General features: G+C 40.3%; 2 non-coding genes and 1 pseudogene across 2 annotated transcripts in view; all 3 read right to left on the reverse strand.

Moving 5' to 3' along the window:
* Window positions 1-200, reverse strand: part of LOC113380462 — a 1,927-nt gene extending 1,727 nt beyond the window's left edge. The window contains exon 1 of the ribosomal RNA XR_003367417.1: window positions 1-200. This exon is cut by the window's left edge and continues 1,727 nt beyond it. This is a non-coding gene — a ribosomal RNA (small subunit ribosomal RNA).
* Window positions 201-9,911: 9,711 nt separating this feature from the next.
* LOC113380463 lies at window positions 9,912-16,130 on the reverse strand (annotated as a pseudogene).
* Window positions 16,131-16,457: 327 nt separating this feature from the next.
* LOC113380461 lies at window positions 16,458-16,612 on the reverse strand. Its single transcript, XR_003367416.1, has one exon. It is a non-coding gene; the product is annotated as a 5.8S ribosomal RNA (ribosomal RNA).
* Between the last annotated feature and the right edge of the window lie 304 nt (window positions 16,613-16,916).

Consider the following 16,916-nt stretch of genomic DNA (forward strand, 5'->3'; position numbering starts at 1 on the left):
CTTCCATCTCTGGTCGGAACTCTATTTGCATGTATTAGCTCTAGAATTACCACAGTTATCCAAGTAATGTGGGTACGATCTAAGGAACCATAACTGATGTAATGAGCCATTCGCGGTTTCACCTTAATGTGGCTTGCACTGAGACATGCATGGCTTAATCTTTGAGACAAGCATATACTACTGGCAGGATCAACCAGGGTGCTATATATATAATAGCATAGTGCGTAAATGTCCCTCGGCGTCACCCGAGAGACCACACTTTGTATAGAAAAGTTCGATGAATATTTCTAAACAACGAATTTTCTTACATATATATATCTGAGTCGTACGATATTCCCTGAACATACGAACAGTTTACATCGCGACTTGATATTTTATATATTCTGCGCTTACACAGAGGCTAGACCTTTAACAACCGTCGAAACGGCGGTCCGTACATGAAATTTGCGGTCCGCAGACCCAGTTAATTTCAAACAGTCTCTTTACCCTTCGTTAGATTGAAAACGTCGGGGCGAATTCATTATAAGAATTCATCGTTATAACTAACTTTTATTCTCGCTCGGAGAGTATTGAGTTGATTGCATTTGTATATTTTATTTTCCGCATAAGAGTCTTTGCGTCAACGACACATGCCCGCGGATATGCTGTACAGTATGGTTGAACACTTATAAATAAGGTCCAGAACCCGGCCGTAAACCGACATCCGAACATATACGGCGTATATTATTCTAGACACGGTCTACGACAGTTTGACCTGCAGCGACGGGTCGCCTCGGGTTACCGTGCGAACCATCACCGCGATGGTCTGGACAGGCTATATGGCGGGTCGCAAGAAAATAAATTCTCTAGGACGCGCAACCACTTTAGCAATTTTAGAGCACGTTGTGGTCCAAAAACAAACGTCCTCGCTTTAAAATTGAAATATGAATATTTCACTGTGTGTGAGATTGAAAAATCTGCTTTCGCTGATTTTTCATTTTCTTAAAACAACGCAATGAAGCGAATGTTCAAATTCGCACAATTTGAATAAAATGTGCAGAGTATATAGAATACTAACGCAAGCGTTTACTACAATCGACTTTAAAACACTAGACTTTCATCTAGCGCCCAAAGAATTGATTGAGCTATGCGTTTAAAGTATAATATTCAAAAAGAACGCCGTTTTCACAACGAACTTCGTCATTCGCTCAGGCATCTGGCGATACCGAGCAGATATACATGGCAGTGCTCTCACACAATGCATAAGAGCGCTAAGCGGTTGTAAACTGCGTCACGCTGCTTTTGCACACTGCGCAATATTTTGCGACTAGCTCCGGTCAAACGTTAATGAAACGAATGATCATTGCCAGAAGCTTTTGCCCACAGTATATTATACTATAGGAGCGCACTTGATTACAGCAATAATTTGTCGAGTAATCACAAGATTTCATATTTGTGGTCAGCAGACCCAAATAATTTTAACTCGCACCGATCGAACGTTCATAAATGAATGATCCTCGGTGCGAGAAGCTTCGTCAGTTCTGCTGCACCACCCATCTATTTGACTTTAGTCCATTTGTAAAATCCTATATTATTAAAATATATAGATTTTATATTTGCGGTCCGCAGACCCAAATAATTTCAACTCGCTCCGATCAAACGTTCATAAAACGAAAGACCATCGCTGCGAGAAGCTTTGCTAGTTCTGCTACATTCACATATATTTGACCGTAGTCAATTTGTAAAATCCTATATTATTAAAATATATAGATTTTATATTTGCGGTCCGCAGACCCAAATAATTTCAACTCGCTCCGATCAAACGTTCATAAAACGAAAGACCATCGCTGCGAGAAGCTTTGCTAGTTCTGCTACATTCACATATATTTGACCGTAGTCAATTTGTAAAATTCTATATTATTAAAATATATAGATTTCATATTTGCGGTCCGCAGACCCAAATAATTTCAACTCTCTCTGATCGAACGTTTAAAAACGAATGATCCTACCACCAGTTATCTATAGCCGCAAACCAGCATCCGAATATATACGGGGTATATAATTCTAGATGTGGCTCACAACATTATTACGCTAATATATCATTGACAGACAAAAAGTATCGAATATGATGTAAAAACTACACCGGGGAATGATATCCGTACCCGCCCGAACAACATAGCGTACTTTAGCCTGAGCTTGCTCGCATCGCACTCGACACGACCTATTCCCCTATATAAGGCGCGCGGCCACAGCGTAGGTATTTGACTGAGTCCCAAGCGATGTGCATTTGACCTGCGGCGAGGGCCTGCTCGCGCTTACGGTGTGAATCGTCAAGACAAAAGTCTGGGAAAATTTCGAACTGTGAACCCTTATGATAGAAAAATTTTTGTCGAAAATTTTGTTAGATGTTCAAACAGTTTTATATATATGGACAATATGAATTATAGTTAATTAATGAGTTTTAGGTGTTTTTTGGTTTTTTTTAAACTTTTGTATAAAATTATGTATTTATTGATTTTTATAGATCTCAATGAATATAAAACGAATTTATATATAGTTATATTATTTTTTATAATTATTTGTTTAAATTTTCTAATTTTACAATAAATGTTCAAACCAGTTTTCCTCGATTTTCTCTTAAACCGTAAAAGATACGAAAAAACTTTGTTCGTACGAAAGATGCAGAATAAAATTACGAATAAAATGGTATATAAATGGTTAGGTGTGTTCATATAATTTTCTCTAGATTTTCCGATTTTTCCAATTTTCACGACGGCAACTCGCCTGTAGGCCACACCGTGCAAATTCGAAGTTGTGATATATGGAAAAAGAACTAAGAATTTTGAGACCTTTCTAATGATGTATAATACTTTATATGTTTTCTTTAGAGAAATATCGAATCGTGAAGAGATTGCTCCAACCTAGCCGCACTTTGCATTTTGACATGTTAACATCTACACATATTGCTCTATAACATAAAAACCGTAAAAGATACGAAAAAACTTTGTTCGTACGAAAGATGCAGAATAAAATTACGAATAAAATGGTATATAAATGGTTAGGTGTGTTCATATAATTTTCTCTAGATTTTCCGATTTTTCCAAATTTTCACGACGGCAACTCGCCTGTAGGCCACACCGTGCAAATTCGAAGTTGTGATATATGGAAAAGAACTAAGAATTTTGAGACCTTTCTAATGATGTATAATACTTTATATGTTTTCTTTAGAGAAATATCGAATCGTGAAGAGTATTGCTCCAACCTAGCCGCACTTTGCATTTTGACATGTTAACATCTACACATATTGCTCTATAACATAAAAACCGTAAAAGATACGAAAAAACTTTGTTCGTACGAAAGATGCAGAATAAAATTACGAATAAAATGGTATATAAATGGTTAGGTGTGTTCATATAATTTTCTCTAGATTTTCCGATTTTTCCAAATTTTCACGACGGCAACTCGCCTGTAGGCCACACCGTGCAAAATTCGAAGTTGTGATATATGGAAAAAGAACTAAGAATTTTGAGACCTTTCTAATGATGTATAATACTTTATATGTTTTCTTTAGAGAAATATCGAATCGTGAAGAGTGTTGCTCCAACCTAGCCGCACTTTGCATTTTGACATGTTAACATCTACACATATTGCTCTATAACATAAAAACCGTAAAAGATACGAAAAAACTTTGTTCGTACGAAAGATGCAGAATAAAATTACGAATAAAATGGTATATAAATGGTTAGGTGTGTTCATATAATTTTCTCTAGATTTTCCGATTTTTCCAAATTTTCACGACGGCAACTCGCCTGTAGGCCACACCGTGCAAAATTCGAAGTTGTGATATATGGAAAAAGAACTAAGAATTTTGAGACCTTTCTAATGATGTATAATACTTTATATGTTTTCTTTAGAGAAATATCGAATCGTGAAGAGTGTTGCTCCAACCTAGCCGCACTTTGCATTTTGACATGTTAACATCTACACATATTGCTCTATAACATAAAAACCGTAAAAGATACGAAAAAACTTTGTTCGTACGAAAGATGCAGAATAAAATTACGAATAAAATGGTATATAAATGGTTAGGTGTGTTCATATAATTTTCTCTAGATTTTCCGATTTTTCCAAATTTTCACGACGGCAACTCGCCTGTAGGCCACACCGTGCAAAATTCGAAGTTGTGATATATGGAAAAAGAACTAAGAATTTTGAGACCTTTCTAATGATGTATAATACTTTATATGTTTTCTTTAGAGAAATATCGAATCGTGACATGTTAACATCTACACATATTGCTCTATAACATAAAAACCGTAAAAGATACGAAAAAACTTTGTTCGTACGAAAGATGCAGAATAAAATTACGAATAAAATGGTATATAAATGGTTAGGTGTGTTCATATAATTTTCTCTAGATTTTCCGATTTTTCCAAATTTTCACGACGGCAACTCGCCTGTAGGCCACACCGTGCAAAATTCGAAGTTGTGATATATGGAAAAAGAACTAAGAATTTTGAGACCTTTCTAATGATGTATAATACTTTATATGTTTTCTTTAGAGAAATATCGAATCGTGAAGAGTGTTGCTCCAACCTAGCCGCACTTTGCATTTTGACATGTTAACATCTACACATATTGCTCTATAACATAAAACCGTAAAAGATACGAAAAAACTTTGTTCGTACGAAAGATGCAGAATAAAATTACGAATAAAATGGTATATAAATGGTTAGGTGTGTTCATATAATTTTCTCTAGATTTTCCGATTTTTCCAAATTTTCACGACGGCAACTCGCCTGTAGGCCACACCGTGCAAAATTCGAAGTTGTGATATATGGAAAAAGAACTAAGAATTTTGAGACCTTTCTAATGATGTATAATACTTTATATGTTTTCTTTAGAGAAATATCGAATCGTGAAGAGTGTTGCTCCAACCTAGCCGCACTTTGCATTTTGACATGTTAACATCTACACATATTGCTCTATAACATAAAAACCGTAAAAGATACGAAAAAACTTTGTTCGTACGAAAGATGCAGAATAAAATTACGAATAAAATGGTATATAAATGGTTAGGTGTGTTCATATAATTTTCTCTAGATTTTCCGATTTTTCCAAATTTTCACGACGGCAACTCGCCTGTAGGCCACACCGTGCAAAATTCGAAGTTGTGATATATGGAAAAAGAACTAAGAATTTTGAGACCTTTCTAATGATGTATAATACTTTATATGTTTTCTTTAGAGAAATATCGAATCGTGAAGAGTGTTGCTCCAACCTAGCCGCACTTTGCATTTTGACATGTTAACATCTACACATATTGCTCTATAACATAAAAACCGTAAAAGATACGAAAAAACTTTGTTCGTACGAAAGATGCAGAATAAAATTACGAATAAAATGATGTATAACTCGATATATGTCATAATATATTTTTCATGAGATTTTTCAATTTTTACTTTAAATTAAAAAATGTTTGAAATTTTTCGCTGACTTTAAATTCATTTGCGGGTTATGCTTTTTTTACAATATTGTTTCAAATGATGTAAAAAGTTAAATTAGCGAGGTGCCTCAATATGCAAAAAATTGGCCCACCCTATTGATATTTCTTAGTAAAACCCGTATATTTAACCACAGTTTTCTAAGAAACCAATGAATAGGGTGGGCCGAATCATTATAGAAGTAAAATTAAGCGATATGGGCACCTTTTCATATGAAATATATGTGTTATTTAAATGAATTTTGACTTCAAAACCATATATCGCAAATAACTCTTTAGCCAGCGAAATTTTCAATAAAATACTGTTTTTAATAAGTTAATATATTAATTTAGGCATGTGAATAATTCAAATTGTGAGTTATATTTCATATGATAGTTTGTACGGGGGTTTTTAAATCGGGTTTAGTTTGTTGTTATTTATTTCCATCAGAGTGCGCTAGTATTTTTTTATAATAATTCTCGAACTTTCGAAAAGAATATATTAATATGAAAAATTCGCATAAATCTTCATTCAGTTCTCCAGTTAGACGTGAAGTATCAATGGCGAATTCTTATTTAAATTCAGGCGCAAGTGCTAGTAATTTGAATCATATGCGCTCGCATGATCAAATTACATTTGGGGAAGCAAAAGAATTTACTGGAGTAAATCTTCCGACAAGTATGGAAATTATCAGGTATTATTTTTATTTGGCCGAAAATCAAAAAAACAAAATAAAATGTTTTCATATAAAACATTTACTCCAAATGTGGTAACGAAATTGATTCAGACGTGGGAAAAAATTGATATTCCAATTATGGAGAAACGAAGTATCGCTAGAAAATTGAACCGATTGATTGATAAATATAAAAGTACAAATAAAAGCAAGTCTACCCAAGCATCATTTCAGGAGTTTGTAGAATCCACGAAAGAATTATTTTATATTGGAAAATGCAAATGCGATTTGCGAAGATTACTGTGTTCCTGTGGATTGATCCCAAAACATTTACAAGCGTTTATGATGGATCAACATAATGAGAGGAAATCTACGATACCAGAATATATTATAAAAATTGAAGATGAAGTATCAGAATCTACAATAACTAGCAATATTACTCCAGGTGAGACATATACTCCAGATGTTGATTTTGATTTTAAAAGCAGTTCGGAAAGTTTACAAAATACTTCTCATATAAAACGTGGTCCATATAGTCGAAGATATAAGGCTCCAAGCTATGCCTTAATGTGCGACAGATTTGCAATTTCTGATAGAGTTGGTTCTGGCGTGGTGACGGCAATCCTGCGTGACCTGGGCATAACGGATGATTGGGGCAATCCTGTCATTATGGACAAAAATAAAAGCGTTCGTGAGAGGCAGAAAAATAGGCAAGCTCTACACAAACGATATGATTCTTCTGAATTAATAGCATTTTCATTCGACGGCCGAAAAAATGATTCTATTACCATGGAAAAAATCGATAAGAAGTTTCACCCACGAATGATTAAAGAAGCGCATTTAGTTATTTTAAAGGAACCGAATGGCCAATTGTTGGGTTACACAAAATTGGAAAATGAAGATTCGGAAAGTAAAGTAATCAAATTGAACGAGTTTTTCGCCGATAAAGGAATAGCTCTCGATTCTTTGATAGGCATATGTTGCGATGGTGAACCAGCAAATACAGGCGTGAAAAATGGTATTTTACGTCGATTTGAAATTCAGTTAAACAGGCCACTGCATTGGTTTGTGTGTCTTCTCCACTTTAACGAACTTCCACTTCGCCATTTATTTAACTATTTGGAAAAATCATTGACCACTGGACCACGAACAAAAACTGGAATATTAAGCAAACAAATTGAAACATGCGAAAATATACCGGTGAGTTATAACATATTTACTATTTTTAATACCCTATGTTCAAATTCAATATAATTTATTTTTTCCTATATACTTCCAGCCGGTAAAAGACTTTGAAACAATCCCACTTGAAAATTTGGCTGATATAAGTCCTGCTGAATCGACAACTGACTCAAGTTATTTAATAAAAATAGCTAAAGCAGTTGCTTCTGGAGAAGTATCGACAGACTTAGCTAACATGAAACCAGGGCCAATAGCACATTCCCGTTGGCTCACGAAGGCTAGTAGGTTACTTCGGTTATATGTAACTACTAATAAGCCATCCAAAAATTTGAAAATTCTGGCAAACTACGTAATGAAAGTATATATTCCAATGTACTTTAACATTAAATATTACAACTCTGTGGTGTATGGTAGTATATTATTTTATAAATTTATTAGCTGGACGCAATATTTAGACTCGAATTTGAGACAAATTGTGAACAATGTTGCTAAAGAAAACGCATACTATGCTCACTCAGAAAATATTTTATTAGCAATGTTGTTTGATAATAAAAAGGAAATACGAGATTCAGCTATAAGGAAAATCTTATATTACCGTAATAATGTGGAAAACCTGACGCAATTGAAAGATTACAAAACACCCGAAATAAATTTCGAATGCACCGACTATACCAATATGATAGATATGGATGATTATTCAAATATATCCGAACCAGCCTTTACGCTAAATATTCCTCATGAACATCTAGTACAATATCTACAAAGCAATGAGTGTCCATGGAGTGACCCTAAAATTCCGGTCCACATTCAGGGAACTGAGAGACATGTTCAATTACTGGCTAATGTATCAAAACGCGTATTAGAGCAAAATCGCGAAGGTGTTATGACAGCGACACTACTATCTCGTGAAAAGCATCCTCGACTGGAAAGCAAGCAAGATTTCAGATATTAATTTATTTAAATTGTATTAGCTAAATGTAAGAAATTTTATTTTAAATAAAAATGTAACTTAAAGAAATAAAAATGTTGTATTTAAACCATGTCATGTAAATAAATATTAGAATAAATATATGTCATTCCTAAAAACCCGAAAACAATATTTTTCTTCAAAAGTAGTTTGACCTGTTTCGATGCATGATTCTAGGTTAGGCTTACTCGCAAAGGTCCACTAAAAGTTTACTTGATGTAGTCTGATGTACCCGTAAGTTACTGATTTCAAAAAGCCGGAAAATGTTTTTAACCTGTTTCGATGCATGATTCTAGGTTAGGCTTACTTGCAAAGGTCCCCTAAAAGTTTACTTGATGTAGTCTGATGTACCCGTAAGTTACTGATTTCAAAAAGCCGGAAAATATTTTTAACCTGTTTTGATGCATGATTCTAGGTTAGGCTTACTCGCAAAGGTCCCCTAAAAGTTTACTTGATGTAGTCTGATGTACCCGTAAGTTACTGATTTCAAAAAGCCGGAAAATGTTTTTAACCTGTTTTGATGCATGATTCTAGGTTAGGCTTACTCGCAAAGGTCCCCTAAAAGTTTACTTGATGTAGTCTGATGTACCCGTAAGTTACTGATTTCAAAAAGCCGGAAAATGTTTTTAACCTGTTTCGATGCATGATTCTAGGTTAGGCTTACTCGCAAAGGTCCCCTAAAAGTTTACTTGATGTAGTCTGATGTACCCGTAAGTTACTGATTTAAAAAGCCGGAAAATGTTTTTAACCTGTTTCGATGCATGATTCTAGGTTAGGCTTACTCGCAAAGGTCCCCTAAAAGCTTACTTGATGTAGTCTGATGTACCCGTAAGTTACTGATTTCAAAAAGCCGGAAAATGTTTTTAACCTGTTTCGATGCATGATTCTAGGTTAGGCTTACTCGCAAATGTCCCTTAAAAGTTTACTAGATGTAGTTTGAAATTATATATAAATACTGAATATTTTGTTAAAAAGGAAATAAATTTACTGAATATTTTATTATAAAAGAATCGAAATATTTATAGGTTGGAAGTTACTAATTATTTAGAGTATATTACAAAAATTAAATAAAAATAGCAACTTGCACGTATTTTGCACATTGACAACTTACACGTATTCTGCAAATTGACAACTTGCACGCATTCTGCAAATTGACAACTTGCACGTATTTTACACATTGACAACTTGCACGCATTTTGCATTATAGATAACTTATACGTACTTTGCTTATTAGCAACTTGTACGCATTTCCAAGAAATTTAGCAAAAAACATTCTCCCTATTCAGAATTTAATGAATTATATCATATATTTATATTAAAAAATTATGAAAAGTTTCTCTTAAAAACATATATTTCGTAAACTTACAAAATATTTATAACTATTCTCTTGACATTATGGTTATTGAAAGAAATAATGAATATTTCTAGTATTGGAATTTGTCGATAAGTTTTGATTTACGTGCTGACTCACGCACGTTGTACAAAATAGCTAGGTAGATACCGAAGAAGTGTCACATGTACAGCATGTACAAGTTTTCGACTGTCAAGCCTACTGATTGTGGCATGCTGCAATGCGACGGCTTAAGGATTATGCTCTAATAGCGTGGGGTGACGTCAAGCCAACATGACGAATCCCCAAGCCAAGGGGTGAGTCTCAACGGATCGCAGCGTGGTAACTGCTCTGCCGAGTACAACACCCCGCCAGGTACCTAAGTCGTTTACAAACGATTCCGAGTCTCTACATTGAACTAGTGACCCATGATCGACCGCTATAGGCAAGACAGATATAACGGACGGATATCGCCCCTGTCCAGCGCCCCATTCGACTAAAAATGGCTCGTGCGATAAACGGCGTGTGCCGAATACCTAATAAATCACATTGTATTGAGCCTTTCGACTCACGAGACTCTTAGAGATATCGTTGCTTACTTTGTCTAGAAAGGATACGGCCTTAGAGGCGTTCAGGCATAATCCCACGGATGGTAGCTTCGCACCACCGGCCGCTCGACCGAGTGCGTGAACCAAATGTCCGAACCTGCGGTTCCTCTCGTACTGAGCAGGATTACTATCGCAACGACGATTCATCAGTAGGGTAAAACTAACCTGTCTCACGACGGTCTAAACCCAGCTCACGTTCCCTATTTGTGGGTGAACAATCCAACGCTTGGCGAATTCTGCTTCGCAATGATAGGAAGAGCCGACATCGAAAGATCAAAAAGCAACGTCGCTATGAACGCTTGGCTGCCACAAGCCAGTTATCCCTGTGGTAACTTTTCTGACACCTCTTGCTGAAAACTCTTCAAGCCAAAAGGATCGATAGGCCATGCTTTCGCAGTCCCTGTGCACACTGAGCAACGGGATCAAGCCAGCATTTGCCCTTTTGCTCTACGCGAGGTTTCTGTCCTCGCTGAGCTGGCCTTAGGACATCTGCGTTATTATTTGACAGATGTACCGCCCCAGTCAAACTCCCCGCCTAGCAGTTTCCTCGAATCGGGTTACGCTAGAGTATTGTTGGCGATCGGCGCAATGGCTCACACCACTCTTATGCGCTTGGCTCTAGAAAACCGTGACAGTCGGAACGCAAGTTTTCGACGCACGCTTTCCGCCCAATCGAGTAAGTAAAGAAACGATGAAAGTAGTGGTATTTCACCGACGATATTACTATCTCCCACTTATGCTACACCTTTCATGTCTCCTTACAATGCCAGACTAGAGTCAAGCTCAACAGGGTCTTCTTTCCCCGCTAATTTTTCCAAGCCCGTTCCCTTGGCAGTGGTTTCGCTAGAAAGTAGATAGGGACAGTGGGAATCTCGTTAATCCATTCATGCGCGTCACTAGTTAGATGACGAGGCATTTGGCTATAAAACTGTCCCAAAGTGGGACACTTCCTGGTATGATATTGACCAGTCGCGATTAAGATGCTTGATTTCCTCGTGACAAGAGTACCGTGTCAAGACATCGGCACCCTAACTGCCACGATTTAATCAAGCGTCTATAGTGACGCAGGATTAACAAGATTCACCTTTATCACCCTCCATCGAAATCACCACCGGATGTGGCAAGGAAAAACCACCAGTACTGGAGTTCAGTAACAGCAATGCGCATCGCTACTGATCCAATTCAGCACTGATGTAGAGGATCCCTCGCAGGTTATTTTCGCAACCTACTTCTTTAGGAAACAGCAAAATTTAGTCAGTGTCCGATCGCACGGCATACCCCAGAGTTGGAATATGACATGCCATCGGAAACCGTCCACGGGGCACCGCGTGGAGGTATCTGCTGCCTTTGACAAACGGGATGTTGTTGTTTGTCAAATGCCTCACAAAAGCCAGAAGGGCTATAACACATAACATAAAAGTGGACAACACAGACAACACAATGGGCCTCCCGTGATTGCTTCCTCTGCGTTTAGTGTAAGAATAAAAATTTAAAGAAACCCGTAGCTCCGACACATACGGGTACGCTTTGGAAGTTCACCGCCCGGCAGTTAGAATTAAATATCGTTTTAGGAAAAATCATATTCATTGTTATTTGCATGGTGACTATTGGTGTCTTGCACTTAGCCGTCTAAAAACCTATTGCTCATTTCTATTGATGTTCTTAATGCAACCAGTACTGATGTTAAGCCAGTGTGTTTGGGGCGTTTGGAGAGAAGGGATAAGTTTGATAGGGTTTTGGGGGGTAGGGAACCACGGGATCCCACAACTATCGGGAGAACCTGACAGTGTGTTGCTCCGGTGATATTGAGTACCTCTGGGTAGAGGCACTCATATTTAAGGATTTTCTCCATATTCGCTTTTCCGAGAGAATTTCCCTGCTCAAGTCTGACTGTAACGTCGACGATATATGATTCCTCAGCATTCCATAGGATGAGGTCGGGCTTTAACCGTTTTCCATCAACTGTGAATGATGATTCAATCATATAACGCCCAGCAGGGTGTTTATCGATAAATTCACTTCGACATAGAGACACGATTTCGTTGTGTCTGTGAATTCTCTGCGGCTTTACGAATGTACACTGGCCTAGTACATGTCCAAGGGTCTCATTGGCAGAATGGCATCGTCGGCATGTTATGTCGCTCATTGGTGTTGCGCGAGCAAGTGCTGCTCGACAACCAAATGTGTTGCTGCGAAGTCGAAGAGCATCGATATAGCGAGAGTTACCTTTGAGAAGGTGGGGCTTCCAGAGCCAGGAGTTTCCAATAGTGTCCTTTCGGAACATTGTAGCTCCCATGCCCTGGGACGCGCAACTCGCCCATCTTCGGAACTCGTCCTCGACAGCTCTTCGCTTCGCGCTTTCAATGGCCTTTATGTTGAGCGGGCCTCTAATATTTGCGCGATGTGCCATTTCAGCAACTCTATTGCTTACATTGCTCTGCTCCCATAGTGCTTCTAATACTGGGTCTCCAGAATCTCGACATCTAGCCATTGATTTTAGGAAAAAGTAAAAGGCAACTCTTTCCAATCGAGGTAGGCCGAGTCCTCCATTTCCTGGGGAGGTATGCAGGAAGGCAGAGCTAGTAGAATGAGGGAGGTGGAAAATTTCCCTCGTAAAGTTGCGAAGTGCCTTGTCTAACCCTTGTAGGTCGCCTTGAGATGGTGGGTCTACGGTTAGCCGGTACAAATAGTGCGGGATGATAAATCGCTTAAGCAGTTCCAGTTTCTGAGTGGGCTTAAGTCTCAGTTTCTTGATGTTAGGGAGACAACCATGGAGGTCGCCCACTACTTTTTTGTGTTCAAACCCTTTTCAGGGTGAGAATCTCAGTCCAAGGTAGTCAAAGTGCCCATCCGGACCACATTGAGGAAGCATTTTACCGCTTATCTCAACTTTAGGGTCCATAAGTATCCATGACTTCCCTCGAACCGATATCTGGAAACTGCTGCATTTTTCAACCGCAACATGCATACCAAGATCACTTAAAAATTGGGAGGTCATGTTCAGCTTTTTCTGAAGATCCTGCGGTGTTCTACCGAAAACCACAAGATCGTCAGCGAAAGCCAGAACAGAGACGCTCTGGGAACCAATACTGATTCCTTCTCCCGTGCTCTCAAGTTGTTCGAGAAGGGGGTCCAAGACACAGTTAAACAACAGCGGGGAAAGCGGGTCACCCTGCTTAACCCCTCGTTTAATGTTAACTGCAATCTTATCATTCCCCGATTTGATCTCGGTGTAGATGTTTTCGTGCATGGAGTTCTTAAGAGAGTCATAGTTACTCCCGCCGTTTACCCGCGCTTGCTTGAATTTCTTCACGTTGACATTCAGAGCACTGGGCAGAAATCACATTGCGTCAACACCCGCTAGGGCCATCGCAATGCTTTGTTTTAATTAGACAGTCGGATTCCCCTAGTCCGTGCCAGTTCTGAGCTGACCGTTGAATGGCGGCCGAAGAGTACGACTGACCGACCGAAGCCGGCACAGAAACCTCGCAGCAAGAAAGATCTGCGGGGGGCCTAGACACGGGACCGAGCTCGGATCTAAGTCACAAGGACAATTTCACCTTGCCCAGGCCCGGCACATCGGCCTACGCCCGCTTCCCAACCAAGCCCGGCACGCCCCGATCCTCAGAGCCAATCCTTATCCCAAAGTTACGGATCCAATTTGCCGACTTCCCTTACCTACATTTATCTATCGACTAGAGGCTCTTCACCTTGGAGACCTGCTGCGGATATGGGTACGAACCGGCGCGACACCTACCGTGGCCCTCTCCTGGATTTTCAAGGTCCGAGGGAAAGATACGGACACCGCCGCAACAGCGGTGCTCTTTGCGTTCCAAACCCTATCTCCCTTCTAGAGGATTCCAGGGAACTCGAACGCTCATACAGAAAAGAAAACTCTTCCCGTATTTCCCGACGGCGTCTCCAGGTCATTTTGGGTTACCCCGACGAACTCTCTTGCGAGGGCCCGACTTGTAAACGGTTCCGCTGCCGGGTTCCGGAATAGGAACCGGATTCCGTTTCGCCCGATGGGTGTGAAATTTTATTCAAAATAAAATACACCGACATCAACATAGGATTTCTCCTGGGGCTTAGGATCGACTGACTCGTGTGCAACGGCTGTTCACACGAAACCCTTCTCCACGTCAGTCCTCCAGGGCCTTGCTGGAGTATTTGCTACTACCACCAAGATCTGCACCGATGGCGGCTCCAGGCAGGCTTACGCCCAAACCCTTCTGCGCACACCACCGCGACCCTCCTACTCACCAGGGCGTCAAAACGAACTATTATGAACGTTTCTCATGCCTTGGCGGCCGAGTATAGGCACGACGCTTCAGCGCCATCCATTTTCAGGGCTAGTTGCTTCGGCAGGTGAGTTGTTACACACTCCTTAGCGGATTCCAACTTCCATGGCCACCGTCCTGCTGTCTTAAGCAACCAACGCCTTTCATGGTATCCCATTAGCGTCGTTTAGGCGCCTTAACTCGGCGTTTGGTCCATCCCACAGCGCCAGTTCTGCTTACCAAAAATGGCCCACTAGGCACTCTGATCCAAATCTCTGGCTTCACTATTCAAGCAAGCCAGAGAACTCACCCATTTAAAGTTTGAGAATAGGTTGAGGTCGTTTCGGCCCCAAGGCCTCTAATCATTCGCTTTACCGGATGAGACTCGCTCATCGAATGCCAGCTATCCTGAGGGAAACTTCGGAGGGAACCAGCTACTAGATGGTTCGATTAGTCTTTCGCCCCTATACCCAGTTCCGACGATCGATTTGCACGTCAGAATCGCTACGGTCCTCCATCAGGGTTTCCCCTGACTTCGACCTGACCGGGCATAGTTCACCATCTTTCGGGTCCTAGCGTGTACGCTCTGAGTGCGTCTCTTCTCGCAATGAGAGTGAGACGCCTCGGGATTGCAGGCACGCATCCGTAGATGCGGTCCGTCATCCCTCAGTTTACTTAAGCAAACCTTTACGTTCATTGCGCCTTTAGGTTTTGTATTTCCCAATGACTCGCGCACATGCTAGACTCCTTGGTCCGTGTTTCAAGACGGGTCCTGAAAGTACCCAAAGCAATAGCATCGCTGACCGGTAATAGAGTCCGTTCGAGAACACGGTAGCTAACAGCTCGAGGCGGCAACGATGCCGGACTAGGTCCGACGGCCAATAACCGTTCCTGCTTGCAACCGGCCGAACGCTTAAAAGCGACCCTATACCATATCATTTATACCGTCTGGCAGTCGGCCGGAGCACGCGGGGTCTGGCGCGAATAAATTCGTGACAGGCTACCGCCGCGGTCATAGATCGACACCAAACGGGTCGCGACGTCCTACTGAGAGAGAAGTGCATGCCAACGCCGCCTGACACATAAACCGACGGCGTATCGCAGGACGAATCCCGGTCAATCGCACGCCACTAAATGGAAAACAACGATAACATTGAATCTCTCCTTTCGATCTTTCGGGTTTCTCAGGTTTACCCCTAAACGGTTTCACGTACTCTTGAACTCTCTCTTCAAAGTTCTTTTCAACTTTTCCTCACGGTACTTGTTCGCTATCGGTCTCGTGGTCATATTTAGCCTTAGATATAGTTTACCACCCACTTAGAGCTGCACTCTCAAGCAACTCGACTCTGAGGAGAGATCCTCTCGATACGCGCAACGGTCGCTACGGGCCTGGCACCCTCTATGGGTAAATGGCCCCATTCAAGATGGACTTGAACTCGCCGCAACGCACCGAGATAATCGGATCCTCCATAACACTACATTTCCCAGCGTCCGTCTCCGGCCGCGGGATTTAGTGCTGGGCTCTTCCCTGTTTGCTCGCCGCTACTAAGGGAATCCTAGTTAGTTTCTTTTCCACCGCTTAGTAATATGCTTAAATTCAGCGGGTAATCTCATCTGCTCTGAGGTCGTATTATGATTATGATGTGCTTGCAAACATTAGTAAGCAAGCGCACACAAAATCGACGAGGAACCTTTGAATCGTCCAAATTTGCCGGAACGAAACCGCATTTCAAAGAGTTCGGGTTTCCGGTTATTGGGAGGGTCGCAAGAATATAAAATCTCTAGGACACACAACCCGCCGTAATCCCACAGAACGTCAACGAACGGAAATGTCCGATGTTGCAAAGTGGACTGGCTCACACGTTGAGTGAATTATTTAAGAGCACGCATATACGCGAAACTCCATCATTCGCCGGCAAGCCGTTTAAAGCAAGCGGCAGTCTGGTAATGTTATACGACTCTCAGCCAGAGGTGGTCCGGGAACTGTATCCGAGGACCGCAATGTGCGTTCGAAATGTCAATGTTCATGTATCCTGCAGTTCACATGTCGACGCGCAATTAGCTGCGTTCTTCATCGACCCACGAGCCAAGTGATCCACCGTTCAGGGTGATTTTATATATTTATACATGTTTCGATCGTGATTCCCTCGAAATCGTTTAGATAACTCGGGCGATTCTGAAACTAGTATGATTATTATGGTTACAATTAGTACACCGTAAAGCTTTCGCGTTTCAGTCCGAGATACAAAATCTCGTTTCAAAATTGAAATATGAATATTTCACTGTGTGTGAGATTGAAAAATCTGCTTTTGCTGATTTTTCATTTTCTTAAAACAACGCAATGAAGCAAATGTTCAAATTCGCACAATTTGAATAAAATGTGCAGAGTATTAGAATACTAACGCAAGCGTTTA

Source organism: Ctenocephalides felis, unplaced genomic scaffold (genome assembly GCF_003426905.1).
Source record: "Ctenocephalides felis isolate EL2017-DRISC unplaced genomic scaffold, ASM342690v1 CF-g0.4_SCAFFOLD_02156, whole genome shotgun sequence".
Classification (NCBI taxonomy): domain Eukaryota; kingdom Metazoa; phylum Arthropoda; class Insecta; order Siphonaptera; family Pulicidae; genus Ctenocephalides; species Ctenocephalides felis.